Below are 21,549 nucleotides of genomic sequence, written 5' to 3' on the forward strand. Positions count from 1 at the left end.
TAATTAATCCTTAGTACAAGAGGGTTAGAATTTTCCCATTTTTAATAATATACTAGTCTCTATGAACATGTCTTGCACGTTAAACTCTAACTATAAGATAACAAACTTTTTGTTATTTCTTTGCTCCTAAAACATTGCTTCACCTTACCGAGGATATGACCATAAATAGGAGGGTGTAAAAGTCGTGGATTAGGGTAGAAAATTAGTAGATAGTGAAGTGTTATCTAGCTTTTGATTTTTATATTCATCCGTTGTTTATGGTGTTTCGATTATTGCACTATTTATTGTTGTTACTATTTTCTTATAAGTTGCTATATTTTATTCACTGTTGTTTTTCCATTTTCTACATACTTTAATTTATTGTATTTGTATCGAAGTTCCTCCGGAAACAACGTCTCTGTCTCCACGAAGTAGGGACCTACGTACTCTACCCTCCCGAACTTCGTTTATGAGATTCCATTGACTATTTTTCTATAGACTCTAACCAATTTTAGAACTACCGGTAGTACTTGACGAAAATCACCTCAAAAAATTATTACTTTTCCACCAAATTTTATTTTGACAGAAAAATTTGCATTCGGTGTACCATCTTTTCGCATCCTCCCTTTAATACTTCTAATCCCTTTAAAAGTTATTTTCACAAATGCAACCAATATTTTCGTTGTTGTTCGGTTTGAATAGACTCCATAATGTCGTTATTTGCTTTGTCAAAATAGGCTTCATAGTATCATTATTACCTTGTTAAAGTACTAACCACATTTAAGAGGGAAAATTTAGTTGAATAAATGAACAAATAAATGACATTTCAGGAAAGGAAAAAAATTGCTAATACTTACTCGAAATCAAAACTCAAAAATCGTGCAAATTTTGAGTATGCTAATTTTTACGACGGGTTATTAAGTTTTAGAGACTTGCTATGTATTAAATCTGTGATGATAACTTATGAGATATGAAGTGCATTGTTGGCCTTGATTTTGGAGTTAGCAAACAAGAGCATGATGTTGGAAAATATACATCAAGAACACAAATTTATACGTAGAAGAACACTAAGATGAAGGTTTGATAATATGAACAAAGAACACAAAATTGTAGGCTTGAAACACATGCAAAACGTTTTTCTAAAAATGATATTTGCCTCCTCTCCTCCACGAAATTGCTATGGGATTGTATGCAAATAGTTTTACTGGATATAACAAGTCTATGAATTTTGCACTAAGCAAATAGGGAAGAAATCCTATTGAAAAGCAAGAACTTGAAGACTTGATCTTTTGGAAAAAAAAATATTTCTTTGAAGAATGTTGTAAAGAAAATGTTTTCAGTAAAAAGTTATTTGTAAATCTGCCCGAGTTAGATTAAAATAGAATTTGTGGTAACAAAAAAATGAAAAACACAATATTTTATTTATAAGACACCAACTAAAAAAAATAAAAAGACACACTCTTTTATTTAAAAAATATCAACTAAAAAATAAAAATATACACTTTTTCATTTAAAAAACATCAACTAAAGAATACACTCCTCCATTTAAGAAAACTTATATATCCATAATTGAAACAGTATAAACTAGAAATTCCAACCTCAATAACACAATATGAACACGTGTAGTGACGACCTAAATCCCCCAGTTCCACCAGACATTGATAAATCACTAAGCAAAGATAATCCACCGCATGGACAAGGACCACCGACCTTCAAGAGTATATTAATTTCAAATTATCCAGTCAAGTAGAGTACTCCAGATCCGTCTTCGTCTATGCAAATTGATGAACTCGTTGTAACACAGGAAGGAACAGATGGCCTAGTCTTACAAACCAATAAAGCGGCAACGGAAGATACAGGTAACATAGTAGTGCTCTCTGATAGTGAGAAACAGAGAATCTATCGCCCTTGGGCGTACTCTGTAATGATTAAACTATTGGGAAAAAATTGAGCCACCAATACATTAAGAATCGTTTAAAGGCTCTATGGAGACCCACAGAGGAAATTACTCTGATTGATTTAGGATATGACTATTGCATAGTCAACTTCTTCAAAGAAGAAAACATGCGAGATGCACTAGAAAAGGGACCCTGGTTCATTAATGGCTACTTTCTATCAATTAAACGATGGCACCCCAATTTTGTCGCCTCAGAAGCTAGGGAGAATGTATCTGCAGTTTGGGTCAGACTGTCAGAGCTGCCAACTGAATTTTATGATCATGCCATCTTGGCAAGAGGTGGGCAAAGATTGGGTAAGTTGGTTAAAACGGATGTGTGCACTTTTGCAATGCTAAGGGGGCGTTATGCGCGAATCTGTATTGAAGTTTCGTTCGACATTCCAGTACGAAATTTATCCATATAGGACACCATAAGCAGGCCATTATATACGAAGGATCAGATATCTTTTGCCACCAATGTGTAGTTCCAGGTCATAACATGCTTAATTGTTCAAGAAATTGCAAGGCAACAGAAGAGAGCAACATTATGGAAACAGAGCAAACAGAGCATGCTGTTGCAAATTCAGGACTACCTAATAACAATAAAGTGGCTACAGATGAAGAAGAACCATGGCAAGTGGTGTCCTTCCCCAAGAAGAAGATTTTAGCTGCAAAACGCACAACCAAGAAGATAGACGATGAACCAAGTATTAGCGTTATTTTATTCGAAGCTAGTACAGGTAAGTATCTTGAATTAAAGGTATTGAAATATAGGAAGAATTCTACATCGAATCTCCAAAACTCTAACCACCACACAAAATATTCACTGAATAATAATACAACCAACGGGACTCGAACGCTAAACCCCAAAGGAAAATCTAGTAGCACAGATGACGTCATTAATCAGCTATTAAAAAGGATAATAATATCATTAACTCGTCCTTGGCAATAAAGGAAACTACAGTTCCCTATAATACTAAAGTGCCCCTTACGAAAGCCCCAATCTTAACCCCTATCCTGCAGCCTAAGCTACCCGTGTGTAGCTCCGACCTCTTGGGAACTAAGATGGAGATATCAAGTCCACAAGAAATATATGACCTGTATGCTACAGATACCACCAAATGGGACAACTGTAATACGGCTCCTAATATATCCAATCTTACAACTAAGCCTCCTCTAACCCCCCCCCCCCCCCCATACCCTACAAACGACTTTCCAAATCAGAATGGGGTCACTAAAAAACTAAGCGAACCTTTATTTAATACTCCTAGTATATTTATCCCCCAAAATATCCATTCCGCTTTTAGTAATAAAGAATCTGTCAATATTGACTCTATATCGATAGAATTACCACCCCTATGCCAAGAACCCCCTTTTTAGCTCAGAATAGAAGATCCTCTTTCCGGAGAACAATATATCCACAACCTCAGAGACCAAACACAAACCAAAATCTACAGAACAATATGAATCCCCCAAACCAATTTCCCAGTCCTTTCCCCCCCGTTCCCAACAATACCAATTATGATAGTAGAAACAACCTTCTATGCGACACAGGCTATACCACAAAACTTAGTTCCTCAATCATGGTTGGAAGTGGGGCTACTTGGCCAAGGACTGTCATTCTCAGAGATTTTAGAGGGCCGGGAGTAGTCATAGTATCTCAAAATCCCACATTCCTAGCCCAGGTAGTATCGAAGGGCATGCGGCTGGATTGGGAAGCTTACAAGCAGCATGTATGGCTGTCCAGTGTCTTTCTACCACCACTAGACTTGATGACCCCTCAACTTCCCTTTTACCAATTCCCAACTTGGGAGATGCCACTCTTCAACCCACTGAGCCTTGTTCCGTTATAGGATCAGATTCATCCTTATTTCCTCAACAAACGCAAGAGGTAGCTCTTGCTCCATGGATCAATCAGATGGAAGGACATGAACCTCTTCCAGCCTCGAATCTAGTGCCAAACTGGACGGAGGAGGGACTGAATATGAACATCCCCACCCATGTAATATCGTCCTCTCAGATACCAACTCAACCCCATCCCTCTTACCCCCAATAGCAAAAGGTCCAAGAGTAGATCCAAACCCGACTGCCCAGGAAATAGAAGAAGCTATGGAACTACTAAGGGAAACCAGGACGAAAATATGGGTTCTAAAAGAAGTAAAAGTAATGCTATTCAAAGAACAATTTGAAAAAAAATGCATACTAATTTGTTCTCCAAATCTAAGGAAACTCTCGCTAGATATACGCCCCTCCCGCTCTCCGAAAATAGGGAACTTTATATTAGTAATGAATCCAACCTTAAGGGTCTGGACCCCTCGGAGGTGAGACCAGTTACAATGATAGTCCCTCCCCCCCATCTTGAATAGATCCATGAATTTAATCGTATGGAATTGTAAGGGTTGTAATGGCCAAGATTTTGGGAGAAACTTTAGATCGATTGGCACAGACCACCTTTGGTGGCCCTGGTTGAAACAAAAATGCACAACCACTGAGGCCTGATAAATGAGTTCCCATTTACAAGAATGATTGAAGTTCCATCTGTCGGAAATGCTGGAGGTCTGGTTATCCTATGGGATAATAATCTTCTAGAGGGGATAATATTGCAACTACAAGCCAGGAAATCCATGCAATGGTTAAGGTATGTCGTATTAATGACTTTTGGCTTTTTAGTTGTGTATATGGTAGTACAGATAGGAATATTCGACGAAACCTTTGGAATAACCTAAAAGAAATAAAAACCACCTATAATGGAGCTTGCCTTGTCGGAGGTGACTTTAACGAATTAATGAGTAGCTTTGACAAGTCAGGAGGTAGACCAGTTAACAGAGCCCGTGTACGTGATTTTTGGGACACCACTAACTACTGTAACCTAATGGATCTAGGCTTCAAGGGTGGGAAATATACTTGGTTAAACAAACGTTTAAAGGACAAAAGTAGTCTAATTCTAGAATGAATTGACCGGTACTTGGCAAATAATGACTGACTCCAAAAATTTCCCAATGCGCAAGGGAGTCACTTGCCATGTACGCACTCTGATCACTGTCCCCTCATACTATCCTTATTTCAAAAGAAAGTCAAGCGCAACCATAATATCTTTCGTTTTGAGACCATATGGTCCATACACTCAGACTTACTGGTTTAATAAAAGATTGTTGGACTAGACACCCAAATATAAATGAAGCTATCCCAGATTTTGTAGACAAACTTACCATTTGGAATAAAAAACTTTTGGTAATATTTTTCATAAAAAAAGGAACCTTCTAAAACGACTGGAAGGCATCCTAAAGTCCCCAAACTACACGACCAGTTCCTTCCTCTTGAATCTCGAAGCCAAACTTACAAAGGAATTCAATCATATACTTAAGTTAGAGGAGGATTTTTGGAAACTAAAATCAAGAATAGATTGGTTGAACGAGGGAGACTTAAACACTAGTTTTTTTCCCACACAAGTACCCTAAATAGGAGGAGGAGAAATAGAATAGTAGCATTACAAAATGAAAATGGGGCCTGTGTCTACGATGTAACATGCCTCATATCAATAACTTTCAATTTCTTCAACAATCTCTTTCAAACAAGTATTGAAAGCGTATCTTTTCGTCCCAGCTCTCTTAACACTAACTCTAATAATATGATTCACCAGTTACCACTTGAACTTGCTGATATATCAACAAGAGAAAAGTTAAGAGATCAGTATTCTCTTTCAAACCCTATAAAGCACTAGGTCCGGATGGTTTACACCTTTTCTTTTATCAAAAGTATTGGGATATGGTGGGGAATTCAATTGTTACCTTATGCACCCATGCTTTCAAATACGGGAAAATCCCTGCTAATATAAATCAAACACTGGTATGCTTGATACCAAAAATCAAGGGAGCTAACTCATTAAGGAACTTCAGACCCATTAGCCTGTGTAATACAATGTATAAAATTATCACAAACATTACTGCAAGTAGACTGAAGCCCAGAATGAATGAAGTCATAGGTCCATGCCAATCTAGCTTCCTTCAAAAAAGACAAGCTACTGAGATAATGTTATAATAGTCCAGGAGGTGATATCCCATTTCCAAAAAATGAAAGGAAAGAATGCAAACATAATTATTAGAATCGACCTAGAGAAAACTTTTGATAAAAATAGAATGGTCGTTCATTCGAGAAACCGTCCAACACTTTGGTATTCCTCCCAAACTTTCCAATCTAATTATGTCATGTGTCTCTTCTACTGAAACTGCAATACTAATAAATGGAGATCGCACTGACTACTTTGAACCTTAGAGAGGCATTAGACAAGGTGATCCATGTCCCCTCTCTATAAAAATTGAGGAAGAAGTTAGAGGGAAGAGATGGCATCCTGTTAAAATATCTAGACAAAGACCAAGAGTTTCACACTTGTTCTTTGCTGACGATCTAGTTCTCATGAGCAGAGCGGATATGGATAATGCTGAAGCCATTAAGCATGTCCTCATGGCTTTTTGTGAAGAGTCGGGTCAATCTATAAATTACTCTAAATCTAAATTGATATTCTCAAATAATTGTGGCACAAAAATGAAAAGAGAAATCTCAAATGCTCTAGGTATCCAAACAAGTACATCCTTTGGAAAATACCTAGGTTTTCCAATTTTTACAAAGAGGCCATCCGTAAAAGATTATCAATTTATTGTAAATAGCCTAAACCAAAAATTGTCAGGATGGAAAATTAAATTCCTAAATATTGCAGGCAGAACTACTCTAGCAAAAGCCTGTTTAAATAATATGCCTACCCATGTGATGCAATACCACAAAATCCCCACGACAATCACTAATAAAATAGACCAAATCCAAAGGAACTTTATATGGGGCTCGACTTGTGGAAAAAGAAAGATACAATGGTTAATTGGGATACATTAACAAACAATAAAGCTGAAAGGGGTCTAGGTGCATAAAAAACAGAGGTTAAAAATAAGGCTCTATTAACCAAACTTGCTTGGAGAGCTTATACCAACCCCTCATCCACATGGGTAGCCTTGTTAATCCACAAATAGAGCCCCAAAGGCATAAAATCTATAAATCATGAGACAAGGAACTATGGTAGCAGGACCTGGAGGAACTTAGTCGCTGGTTGGGAGGTATGCAAAAAAAGGATTAAGTGGACATTAGGAAATGGATCCTGGATATCTGTTTGGTTTGATAGATTGCTTAGCATTAATGAGACCTTGAGAGAAATCTTACATGGGTCATTAACTGAAGCAGATTCCAACATGAAAGTTAGAGATATCTTCACACCCTCAGGAACATGGAATCTTGACAAACTATCCTTTGAATTACCAAGCCAAATAAAGAACATCATCTTTAGTACTTACATCACATCCTTAATCGGAACCAAAGATAAAATCTTTTGGATCCCTAGCCCGAAAGGTGTCTTAACAACTAAGTCAGTTTACCAGTTCATAAGAAATGGGAACAAACTAAGGAATATGAACAACACATTTAGATGGATCTGGTCACTCAAATGCCCAAATAAGATCAGATTTTTTGTATGGCTTTGAAAACATGATAGACTCCCAACATGCAGCTACCTACATCATATAGGCATTAATATTGATAAATCTTGCTATCATTGTAAGGAACCTGAAACTATTAAACACATATTTATATAATGTCTAATTGTAAGAAGATTTTGGGGCAGCATGGGATTCAGCCATATCATAGATAAGATCTAGAATACACCAGGGGTAGAATGGCTGGAAGCTATTAAAAACAAAAATCCACCAATAAGTCATTCACTGCATTGGAACCAAGCTTACCCCTTCTATTTGTGGAACATCTGGTTAACCCGTAATGATAACTATCATAACAATAATAAAAACGAAATTAACACAAACACCCCATATATCCACGAAATGGAATATGTCTGTTTAACCAACCAACACCCTAGATGCTCCAATACAATAAATAAATATGTGAAATGGGTACCACCAAATACAGGGTATAAACTCAACACGGATGGATCGGTTAATAATAACAGTGGCAAGGGTGGTGTAGGAGGAGTAATTAGGGATAAAGATGGGAATTGGGTAGTAGGTTTTATGGGCAATCTATACTCAACTAGTGCTATTCATGCAGAATTAAATGCACTAATTAAAGGCCTCCAACTAGCTATTATGAAAAATCTCACACCCATCGAAATCTCTAGAGACTGTTCAGAGATCATCGAATATTTAAAAACTGACAGCCAACCTCACTCTAACATACTATGTGATTGCAGGGATCTAATCTCGCAGCTGGGGAACCCTCTGGTCCAGCATAGCTATCGTGAAGAAAATCAAGTGGCATATATCCTATCCAAGGAGGGTACTAAGTTATCTATGGCAAATACATTTTTGATATGGGAAGTTCCACCATTGTTTGCGGTTGGGAAGCTGGAAGCAGTGGAAGCAGACAAAACTGGAACTCTTTTTGCTAGGTATATGCGGCCAAATAGTATAAGTAAATATTGTAATCATCCCATACCCTCCTTCCTGTATAATAGCAGTAGCCATGCTCTGCCACTTCCTTGTAATGATGCATATTAAGTAATAACATAGTAACTCTTTTGTACCAAAAAAAAAAAGAAAACTTATATGAATAATTTAATTTAAACAAAATTCAACAATTCCCCACTTGTTTAACTATAAATTAAGACACAAAGATCAAGTTATGTTCATGCATAGAGTAATGTATCTTTCGATTTGAACATTACCTTAGCATAATGTCACAAGACGGAATCGAAATTCCATGTAGCATAATAGCTTTGAACATGTTATTCCTTGTGATAACATCGGTGACCTTACACACATAAACATTGTATTCCTGCTTTCCACTCAAACATGCATAGCACTTTAATGACCATGTGCTTTTCAAAATTCATGAACATTTATGAAAGTAACTCCAACTCTCAATCGAAGCGGCACCACTTTTATGTTTATATAGGTGAAGTTCTTTCAGTGTCTGTCATATTTGAGACACTTGTTCATAGAACTGAACCTTATTAAGAGTATTAGAACTCAATCCTCTAATCTATGACAATCAATACTAGTATATCTCTTAATTTAGTACTGAAACATCCACGTATCAATAACTTGTTGTTACCTTTTGAACCTATAACTATTCATTTCATAGTGCGGGTTGCCATTATTGGTGGACCTAAATAAGGAGTTTTAATATATTCAAACTTGAAGTTTTATTTGATAACTTCCTTTTAATAAATTTAGTAATTAAATAGATTAGTCAAATTCTTTGACTATACCAATGTGATAGAAGTCATTCCATCTTGAATTAACTTTCTCACATAATCATGTCAATGACTTATGCATTTTGACTTTTTAATATATAATATTTACATACTCAAGTTAGACGGCTTGACTATCACAAAATTGACCTCATATTTTGCAAAGTCAATGTATTTTCTAAAAGAATAGAAATCTCTCAACCACTCGACTCCTTTTCTTGCTTTTACTAATGCAAGTTTATTTCTTTATTTCAAGAAATTGTACCTTTTCTCAAGGTAAAGACCCATCATATGGTAAAGTTATTTTTCTCACCTATTCGATGTCCGATTGTCACCAAATGTACCTTATAAAATAGTATGAAACATGAGTTTCTCAAATCTTTAATTTTCTAAAGAAAATCAAGAACTCGAATATTAGCTCTTCCAATAGCACTTACTTAACAAGTTAAGCCATAATTCTTTCATCATCATTACTTAACTTGATCAAGGATCAAATAGGGTATTAAACACAAATTTATATGAAGAAGAACACTAAGATGAAGGTTTTAGTGAAGGTTTGATAATATGAATAAAAAATACACAATTGTAGGCTTGAAACACGTGCAAAATGCTTTCCTAAAAATGATATTTGCTCCCTCTCCTCCACGAGATTGCTATGGAATTGTATGTAAATAGTTTTAGTGGATATGACAAGTCTATGAATTTTTGCACTAAGAAAATAGTGAAAAAATCCCATTGAAAAGCAAGAACTTGAAGAATTGATCTTTTGGAGAAGAAAATATTTCTTTGGAGAATTTTGTAAAGAAAATGCTTTCAGTAAAAAGTTATTTGTAAATCTGCAGTAGTTGAATTTAAATAGAATTGGTGGTAACCAAAGAATGAAAAAACACAACCTTTCATTTATAAGACAACAAATAAAGAACGAAAAGATACACTCTTTCATTTTAAAAACACCAACTAAAGAATGAAATGATATACTCTTTCATTTAAAAGACATCAACTAAAGAATGAAAAGATACACTCTTTCATTTAAGAAAACTTATATTAATAATTCAATTTAAACAAAATCCAACACATGCTAGCTTGATGATAAAAACCAAAACCTCTTTTACTCTACCTATGGAAGACGTTCATCCAGCAAATCTCTAAGCTGCTCATCATCTACAGTCGATGAATTTGCTAGCAAAATAATGTATTCACCAATATGCTTCCCTTTGATTATCTCCGATGCTAATACTCCAAAGATATACACATCACACATTTGTGTAACCTTCATTGTATATCAAGTTCTGAAACAAGAAACACTACTAAAAAACTGTGAAAAAAGACGCAAAAAAGCGACGGATTACGTCGCCTTTTTGGTCAAACTCGATGGAAAAACGACGCGGTTACTTCCGTCGCTTTTTTGCTCGACGCTTTTAAAAAAGCGACGGACTGCGTCACCCCTAATATTTTTTTATTAAAAAATATAAATAAAAAAACCACAGACTCCGTTGGTTTAATTTTTTTAAAATTAATTATTTAATATAAAGCGACGGACTGTGTTGTTTTCTTTTTAATTTTTTTTTTCAGAAAAGCGACGGATAAATGGTCTCTGTCCGTCATTTTTGTTCTTGGTGTTCTTAAAAATTTCCAGAACAGCAACGAACATAGAGTCCCTGTCCGTCGCTTTTCTGAAAAACATTTTTAACAACAGAAATTGCCACCTGCAATCAAAATTCAATTCATTTCATATCAATTCAGCCCATTCCAACACAGCTAACAACAAACAAAAGATGCAAAATTCATAATAACAAACATAATTAAACACTTAAAACGAATAAAGTCATAATTTAGAACGATTTAAAGTCTTTCAAAGTTAACAAAAAAATTCAAAATTTTCATAAACTAACATAGAGAACCTAAGGACTATTTTCTATGTATTCATCACTATCGTTGGAGTCATCCGAAGTGAAATCTCTTGAATAACGGGGTGGAGGCTAACGGGAGAGGTTGAACACTTGTTCTTTGATTTGCTCAACTTGTTCCCTCATAATTTTTTGCTCCTCAACCCTTTTTGCCTCAGATTCTGCCAATGCGCGTGTAAGTTCTGCAATTTATTGAGACATAGCAGCTATCTGAACCTCGTCAATGACCTCGGATTGACGTGACAATCCAATACCTTCTAAAATTGATTGGAGTCGTCGTACGTCATTCCTAGAGCCCATTCCATATATTCGGCCCTTGTGGCTCCTCCAACCACTTTTTCTATCCAAATTTGAGTAGACTGTTCAGCCGTTAGCTGGACTGAATCTCACATCTCATTTATGTGCCGCTCATAATCTTGCTGCATATTAGGAAATTAAAATATATATATATATATATATATATATTAAAAAATAAAAGTTAGAATCAAAATATATTATACATTATGTTAAATAACTACATAAGCTCGTTCGGCTCTTTCCTCGACCTACTCATCCGAATTCGATGGATTAGTCATTTTCTTCATATCCCTACTGTTTTTCCAAATTAATCCCGCGGATACTTCACACCTCGAAATGCACCCTTCTTATAGACTTATAGAGATAAACAAAAGAGGCTCTCGAAAGAGAGCTTTCGACCTTTCTACCCCTAGATGTCCAGTAAACTGCTGCGCCTCAACGCTCTCAAAATGGAATCTATTCCAAACATATATGCCATGGTTCCTTGCGTCTGTAAGTCCGTCGTTTTTTAAAAACTTTTTGACCTCCCTTTTGACCAAAAAGAGAAGGACAAAACGACTCAGTCCGTCGCTATTTTAATTTTTTTGACCAAATCTTTTGACTAATAGCGACGGACATAGCGACCCTGTCCGTCACTATGTTAAAAAAATATTAATAAATAAAAAATAAATACTTGCGACGGACGGAGTCGTAATATTTAATTTTTAAATAATTATTTTTTAATAAAATATATAAAATATTTATATAAAAATAATATTTATTTTTAGCGGAAAAAACCGCCAAAATAAGCGACATACTAGGCGTCACTGTCCGTCGCTCCTAGTAAAAAAAATATTAAATAAAAATGATGAACAACATCATTTTATCCGTCCCATTTTATTTGCGCTCTGTATCAATGGAATCTCATCATCCATGCATAGCGAATTGATGTGGTAAATTGGAGCAGTTGATTTTTTTTATTTCATTCATGAGTCTTTTTAAAGATTTCATAACGATAGAGAGTGCATCCCAATTCTCTTTTCTATAAATAAAAATACAATTAATGAAATAATATTTTGTCAAATAATTTATTTAAGAAAATGAATTTAAATTAAAAATTTAGAAACCTTATCATTTCTCTCTGAATCGTACCAACATTCTTTGCACCTCTGGTGTGCAACGATCCACCCTTTAGGCTGGCTCTTGCTTTTTTTTTCTTGATCGGACAAAGCCTTGAATTCTTTAGATCCTAATATCGGCATAATTCTTCAAATATATGAGACAACATTCAACTCGACGGTGCCCGATCATCCCTAGCTTTCTTTAGTCAATTAGACAGTCTGGTGCTTGCTTTTTTTTCAAAAGTGGTCACAATGACCATATTGTACCTTGACTCCCAGGTACATAAAGTCTAAAAAAATGAAAAGTGTTAAATAATTAGTTAAGTAATGTATAGTAAATATATTAAACTTAACTTAAAAAAATAGATTTTAACATATATATATATACCTTGAATTTAATAAACATTGTCTGGTGGATACTGTTTGGAATCTCCTGCCAAAGTGATAGGGCTCAGTATATAGCCTCTTAACACTCTCTTGAAGAGCCCTAGCAGCCTCCTTCAAAGGATGCCACATGCACGACACATAATAAACATGTAATTATTTCATAAATAATTTATTAATTTAGCAAAAATAAATAAATAAAATATTAATGTTACGAGGATCCATCAGGCTCAATCATGACTCTCTCAAGTCTGTCCCTCTGCCCAGGAGCTAACCTAGGCACATCATGTGCTGCCTCTGGTCTAGCAGCAGAAGAAGGTGAAGCTAATATTGTAGGAGTGTCAGTCTCAACACTAGAATCTCTAAGTCTCAGAGTAGATATGTGAGGAGACTGAGATCCGAAAGATGGAATTGTGGGAGATGGAATAAAGGAAGATGCTACTCTTGGGGGTTGAGAAATAACCTCTATGGGTAGCTGGTAGATTTGATCATATGAAGTATATTTGACCTGTGAAGAAGAAGAAGCATCACGTGGTCGACAGAACTGACTATGGTAAATAAAGGATCCATAGTCCCAAAAGGCACAACATGAATATGTGTAGGACTAGCTCGGTGGTGCTGCATCTTCAGCACTGAAGAAATATGTCCTGGGATATCCTCAGGAACAATAGGTCTCCTAGACTTCTTTTTACTCCTACCAGAATGGCTAACCCTAAGATGATCTCGGTATCTATCACCATCACCAGATGACATCGCTATGTAAATTAACAATACAATATATATAAAATATAAATTAAATATATTTAGCATTAGCGAAATAAATAACTTACATACTAGTTATAATCAACCACTTTATTCCTCCTCGCTTGTTTCATTTTCGTCATTTTTCCATTTCTCCTCTTCAACTGTTTCATATACATTGTCATCTCATTCCTCATCCTCAAATGATTCATATTCCTCGTTTACTTCTTCCTTAATATTTTTCATTATAAGTTTATCATTAGAAACCTCTTCTAGTATGTGTTGAGGATACTTGGTGTTGAACAAGTGCAACATCATTTTGGTACGCCATGGCTAATACATTCTCAATTTCAATTCTTTCCACATGCTTTGTCTTAATAATAACCCACCAATCAGCCTTATCTTTACGCAATGAATATGGAGCGTAATAGAGTTGCTTAACATTTTAGGCAATGATATAAGGATCATAACTTCCATATTGTCTGGAGTGGTTAACTTCAATTATATTATGTTGTTGGTCTACCCTTGTGCCTCTATGTGATGGGTCAAACCACTTACACTGAAACAATACTATTTTTTACGCCAACCTGAATATCGTACTTCAATAATCTCTTGAATGACACCATAATATTCAACAATTTTGCCATTACCATCAACATCACCTTGAATGCACACACCACTATTATTGGTTTTCTTATGCATAGAAACTTCTTTGGTTTGAAACTTAAAACCATTCACACAATATTTATTCATTGTATGAATTTGAGATTCAGGCCTGAGTGCTATTTCCCTCAAAAACAGCCGTCCTACTTGATATTATATAAATAATTATAGCATATATACGAAAAATAACTTAATTACTTATATAAGAAAAACATTACCTCTCAAATGGATATATCCACCTTATTGAAACTGGACCTCCAAGGTGGGCTTCTTTTACAAAATGAATCGAAAAATGCTCCATCACATCAAAAAACCCACATGGAAAGATATTCTCCATCTTTGTAGTAATAATAGAAACATTTTCCTCCATCCTGTCTAAACTACTCTCCAACAACTTTTCAGAACATAAATATTTAAAGAAAAGACTTACCTCTGTGATTGACTTCCATATCCTTTCACGTAGATGGCTAAAAGCGATTGGAATCAAAGTTTCCATGAATACATGACAATCATGGCTTTTCATACCTATCAACTTTCCTTCATTTAGATCTACCAGCTTACCCAAATTCGAAGCATATCCCTCTGGCATTCTCAAATTCTTAATTCACTCACATATTTCACGTTTCTCATCCAATGTGAATGCAAAATTGGCTTTAGTCTTGATAATTTTATCATTTTGTAGTTCTTGCAACCACAATTCTTTTCTTCTACTATATTCTTTTAAGTCCATTCTAGCTCTTGGGTTATCTTTTGTCTTGCCCTTAACAACTATCACTGTGTAAAATAAATTGTCAAAATAATTTTTTCTCAATATGCATCATATCAAGATTATATCGTAGGAGATTATCCTTCCAATACGGCAATTCCCAGAATATGCTCTGTTTGTTCCAATTATGTTCAATACCATATCCAGAAAATCTAGAAGGTGGAGCTTCTGTAACTTTAGGCAATTGAGAAACTCTCTCCCAAATTTGATGTCCTGTCAGTGATGGAGGTGGAGAGTCATATTCAACCCTATTTTTTCTGAATGCATATTTCATCTTTCTAAACTTATGGTCCATTGACAAGAACTGACGATAAAAATCAAACCATGATTTATTTTGCCATGCTTTAAGGTGAATGCCTTACTATTTTCCATGCAATGAGGACAAGCAAGCTTGTCAATAGTCATCCAACCAGACAACATTCCGTATGCAGGAAAATTATTAATAGTCCATATTAAAGAAACACACATGACAAAATTCTACTTAGTTGATATATGATAAGTCACTACGCCTTCAAACCACAATTGTTTAAGCTCATCTATCAATGACTGTAGATAGACATCAATCAAAATTTTAGGATTTCGAGGACCTAGAATAATACAGCTTAGAAAGATGTACGAACTGGTCATGCATATTTCAGAAGAAAGATTGTACGGGGTAAGAATTACAGGCCAACAAGAATAAGGTGAGGCGGCATTAGAGAATGGTGTGAAACCATTTGCACACAACCCCAATCTTATATTTTTTGGTTCACTAGCAAAATCAGAATAAATGTTATCAAAAGGTTTCCATGCTTCTCCATTAGATGGATGAGACAAGACACCCGATGACCTTCTATATTCACGATGCCATCTCATATGTGGAGCAGACCCCATCGATGCATACAACCTTTTTAATCTAGGAATAAAAGGTAAATAATGCAACGCCTTAATTGGGACCATCTTTCCACTAGGAGTCCTCTTATAACAAGCTTGTACACAAAACTTATAATTTTCTAATTCAATATCAGTCTTGTAGAACAACATGCAACCATTAACACAACAATGAATTTTATCATACAACAATCCTAACTTGGAAACCAATTTGTTTGCCTGATAGAAGTTCTAAGGTATGTTAAATTGAGGATTAACTAGTTCGCCCAAAAGATCAACCATTGAGTCCATAGCCGCATGAGAACACTCCAATCTAATTTAATATTCATTAACCTAACTGCAACTGACAAAGCAGAATGCGGACTCCCTTCACATAGTGGACGACTAGACTTTTCTAATTATTGATAGAAGCGTCTTGCTTCTTCATTAGGAGTTTCACTAAAATATTATTCGGGTTCCATCCCACCTTGAACCCCAAAAGCATCATTGACCATTTCATAATCTCTATCATGTTGAACTCTATCATGTAGAACCCTATCATGTTTAACCCTAATTTGACGATGTGGTGCAAGCATATTATATTCATTCACGAGCAGTAAATTATAAAATATTTATTCAATCCATCTATTTCTCCATGATCAACCCATATAAAATATCTAAGCTTAAATCCATTACCATACAAATGAACAATAACTATATCTGGATTAAAAAATTTCAAGTACCTACATTCACGACAAAGACACCTAACCAATTCGTTTCTCTTAAAAATATCAAGTGTCATTGCATGATCGATAAAACTTCTTACACCGTCAATAAATTCAGGTTTAAACCACCACCAACTTCATAATGCATGTTGTACATCCACAAACAATGATCCATCTACAAAATTATATATATTCAAGCTTAATTAGTTCATAAAGACTATAGTTCATCGAGACTACAAGTGTCATTAATTCAAGTTATAGTTAATTTAGGTTATAATTAATTAATTCATATAATAATTAGATTCAAGTTATAATTAATTAAAGTTATAAGTAATTCAAGTTATAATTAATTAATTCATATAATAATTAATTCAAGTTATAATTAAGTTCAAGTCCTAATTAATTCAAGTTATAATTAATTTTATGTTCTAATTAATTCAAGTTATAATTAAGTTCATGTTCTAATTAATTCAAGCTATAATTAATTCAAGTAAAAATTAAGTTCAAATCTCGTGACATTCAAATTGAAGTTCTAAATACAAATATCCTAAAATTCAAGTATCTAAGTTATTCAAATTAATTATAAAGTCTAAAGAGTTCAAAATTTATACAAACCTAAAGAATTTCTAAGTTTTACTTCAAAAGTCCTAAAGTTCAACTTCATGACTTTAAATATCTAACTCTACTTAGCTTAATTAGTTCTAAAGTCGAAAGATTTCAAAAATTATACAAACCTAAAGTTCAAAATTAGTATCTAAGTTATTCTAATTATAAATTCTAAATTAAAGTCCTATAATTCAAGTATCCAATTTCTAATATTTTTCTAAGTTTCAAACTTCAAAATTTCCTATATTCAAGTATTTAAGTTATTCTAAAGTTCAACATTAGCTTAATTAGTTCAAAAGGAAGCTTAACTTCAACAAGATTTCTAAAGTTAACAAAAAATTCAACTTCAAAGTTCTAATTAAGTTCAACTTCTAAATTTAAGTATCCTAAAATTCAAGTATCTAAATTATTCTAATTATAAGTTCTAAAGTTCAAAAACTCAAGCCTCTAATTAAGTTCCAATATTTTTCTCTAAATTTCAAACTTCAGCAATCCAATATACAAACAAACTACACCAAACTAAATGGAATAAACTAACTAACTAACTACTAAATCACAAATTGCTATCCAATTTACAATCTAATTCAAAAATCCCAAATCTAACTTAAAGCTTAAAATCAAAACTATAACTAGATTCACTAATTTTACAATCCAATATACAAATAAACTACAACAAACTAAATGGAATAAACTAATTAACTAACTAACATCATAAATTACTAAAAAATTTACAATCTAATTCAACAACGCAAATCTAACTTAAGCTCTAAAATCAAAACTATAACTACATTCACTAATTTCACAATCCAATATATAAATGAATTACAACAAACTAAATGTAATCAACTAATTAACTAACTAACAAATGACAAATAAAAAAATTGATTTTTTTATAAGTTTAAGCCCTAACCTCTTAAAGATGAATAAATACTCCTAAAGCACCACAGGACGGCGGCGACGCAACGACGGAGGCGGAGGACTGACGGAGGACAACAAGGGGGTTGGGGGAACTTGAATATGAGAAAAAGATCAAGTGTTTGAGGACAGATAATGAAGGAGAATACACTGGTGATGAAATTAATAACTTTTGTAAACAAGAAGGTATTAAACGGCAGTTCACAGTGGCATATACTCCATAACAAAATGGAGTAGCAGAGCGGATGAACAAAACCTTGTTAGAATGGACAAGAGCTATGTTGGCAATTGCAGGATTGGAAAAACCATTTTGGACAGAAGCAGTCAAAATTGCCTGTTATGTGATCAATCGGTCACCATCAACCATAATTGATCTGAAAACTCCAATGGAGATGTGGACAGGAAAACCAGCTGATTATTCTCGCTTATATATATTCGGAAGTCCTACTTATGTTATGTACAACACCCCAAAAAATTGAAGTTGGATCCAAAATTCAGGGATGCATTTTCTTAGGATATGCTGATGGAGTTCAGGGATATCGCTTGTGGGATCCCACAGCCCGCAAGGTGGTAATCAAAAGTAATGTTGTATTTATTGAAAACAAGATATAAGCAAAAAAAGATAGCACTTCAAAAGAAAAATTAAAGACTATTACAGTTGAAGTTGAAGAAATAGAAGAAGTTCCAATTTCTTCTGAAGTAGCACCAGAGTATGAAGAACAAGAGCAAACTGAGATCGAAACTCCATAAGTTCGATGGTCAACTAGGGAGAGAAGAGAACCAGCTTGACACTCATATTATTCTATGGAGAGTAATATTGCATATTGTCTACTAACAAAAGATGGAGAGCCTTCAACTTTTCACGAGGCTATGAAAGGCCAAGAATCATCTCTGTGGGTGGCAGCAATGCTGGAAGAAATTGAAGCTCTTCATAAAAATAAAACATGAGATCTTGTTTAATTACCACAAGGAAGGAAGACCATTGGAAACAAATGGGTCTACAAGATCAAACACAATGGTAATGATCAAGTGGAGAAATATCGTGCAAGATTGGTGGTGAAAGGATTCGCTCAGAAAGAAGGTATAGACTTCAATGAGATATTTTCTCTAGTGGTTCGACTCACAACAATTCGAGTGGTCCTGGCGATGTATGCTATATTTGACTTGTACTTGGAGCAGTTAGATGTCAAAACTGTATTTCTTCATGAAGAACTTGAAAAAGAAATTTACATGCTCTAACCAGAAGCTTTTGAAGAACAGAGAAAAGAGAACTTGGTTTGCAGGTTGATGACGATTTTGTTATTTTGTTGTTGTATGTTGATGACATGTTGGTAGCAGGCCCTAACAAAGATTATCTTACAAATTTAAATGCACAGTTGGCTAGGGAGTTTATAATGAAGGACTTGGGACCATCAAACAAGATTCTAGGGATGCAAATTCACCGAGACAAAAATAATAGGAAGATTTAGCTTTCTCAAAAGAACTACTTGAAGAAAATCTTGAGACGCTTTAAGATGCAAGATTATAAGTCAATTTCTACCCCATTTCCTATTAATTTCAAGTTATCCTCAAGTATGAGTCCTAGCAATGAAGCAGAGAGGATGGAGATGTCTCGAGTACCGTATGCATCAGCAGTGGGAAATTTAATATTCGCCATGGTATGTACAAGACCTGACATTGCACAAGCAGTGGGAGTGGTTAGTCGGTACATGGCTAATCCTGGAAGAGAGCATTGAAATACTGTTAAGAGGATCTTGAGATACATCAAGGGTACCTCAGATGTTACAATGTGTTATGGAGGATCAGACTTTACTATTAAAGGTTATGTTGATTCAGATTATGCAGGTGATCTTGATAAAAGCAAGTCCACCACAGGTTATGTGTTTACTCTTGCTGGAGGAGCTGTAAGCTGGGTTTCAAAACTGCAATCTATCGTGGCAACATCTACGACGGAAGCAGAATATGTAGCAGCTACACAAGCTAGCAAAGAAGCAATATGGATGCAGATGTTACTGGAGGAGCTCGGGCACAAACAAGAGAAGATTGCTTTATTTTGTGACAGTCAGAGCGCTTTGCATCTTGCAAAGAATCCGACATTTCATTCAAGGACAAAGCACATACGAGTTCAGTATCACTTTGTTCGTGAGAAGGTGGAAGAAGGCAGTGTGGATATTAAGAAAATTCAAACTAATGACAACATGACAGATATGTTTACGAAGCTGATCAACAGTAACAAGTTCATATGGTGTCGATCTTCTATTGGTCTAGAAGAAACGTAACATTGCAGTAATTGGGTAGAAATAATGGTGTGAAGACTTAATTGATTCTTAATTAAATCTTCAAGTGGGAGAATGCAAAAAAAGTCAAAAGTTGGGTTGGCCAAAAGTTGGCAACTTTTGACAGAAAGAAAAAGTTGGCAACTTTTAGTTGGCAAAAACGAAAGTGGCTGCCAACTTTTTGACAAAAAATTACACGCTTTGTTGAAATACAAAACGCGTAATTTGTTTTATGCGTTTTGTTCCTCTTATAAATAGAGGGCCTAATGCCCTCATTTAAATCAAACCAGAAAGAGAGAGTAAGAATACAAAGAGAGTTATACACCAAGATAAATATTGTAGTCTTGAGTGTCCTCTTTAGTAGTTGTTCTTTTGACAAGAGAGAAGTGTTAATTGTTGTTTTCTCCTTGTATTTGAGAGCAATGTACTCCATATTTTAATAGTGAGATCCTTCTACCCCGTGGTTTTTTTCCTCTATCAGTTAGAGGGGTTTTCACGTACAATTCTCGTGTCCAATTAGTTTTCATATCAATTGTCATATCAAACTTTAGTTGTGGTGCTTCCTCCCCCAAACAATTACCTGGTGCAATGTAGCCGTATGTGCCTGCAAGCACAGTGCAATTGGACGATTCTGGTATGAGAAGCTTAGCTATGCCAAAATCTGAAACATGAGCTTCATACTCGGAATCAAGCAAAATATTACTGCTTGATATGTCTCGATGAACAATCGGTGGTGAGCAATCCTGGTGCATATAAGATAAAGCAGAAGCAACACCTTTGATGATATCCACCCTTTTAAACCAATCAAATTTCTTGGATTCAACTTCATTGCTCAAAATACTATACAAACTCCCCCTCTCCACATACTCGTAAACCAAGAACGAGTGTTGTGCATTCCAACAGTAGCCATAGAGGTTCCGGTGCTTAATCCAAGTCTTACTTTATTCATGAAGCTTTTGGGATGTGTATTCTCAAATGCAGAATGAAGTCTCTTCACAGCTATATTCCCTAATAATGGAAGGTATACCTTGTAAATACTTCCATGTCCAAAATGTTGCATTATTGTTGCTCAGGTTCAACTGAAACAAGTGCACAAAATCTCCTATATATGTCGGGATTGACCCATTCAATTTGTTGTCTGAAAGATCGAGGGACTCTAAAT

At 34.9% G+C, this 21,549-nt stretch overlaps 1 pseudogene; it reads right to left on the bottom strand.

Moving 5' to 3' along the window:
• Positions 1-921: 921 nt before the first annotated feature.
• On the bottom strand, positions 922-21,447 carry LOC129903501 (MDIS1-interacting receptor like kinase 2-like; annotated as a pseudogene).
• Between the last annotated feature and the right edge of the window lie 102 nt (positions 21,448-21,549).

Source organism: Solanum dulcamara, chromosome 9 (genome assembly GCF_947179165.1).
Source record: "Solanum dulcamara chromosome 9, daSolDulc1.2, whole genome shotgun sequence".
Classification (NCBI taxonomy): domain Eukaryota; kingdom Viridiplantae; phylum Streptophyta; class Magnoliopsida; order Solanales; family Solanaceae; genus Solanum; species Solanum dulcamara.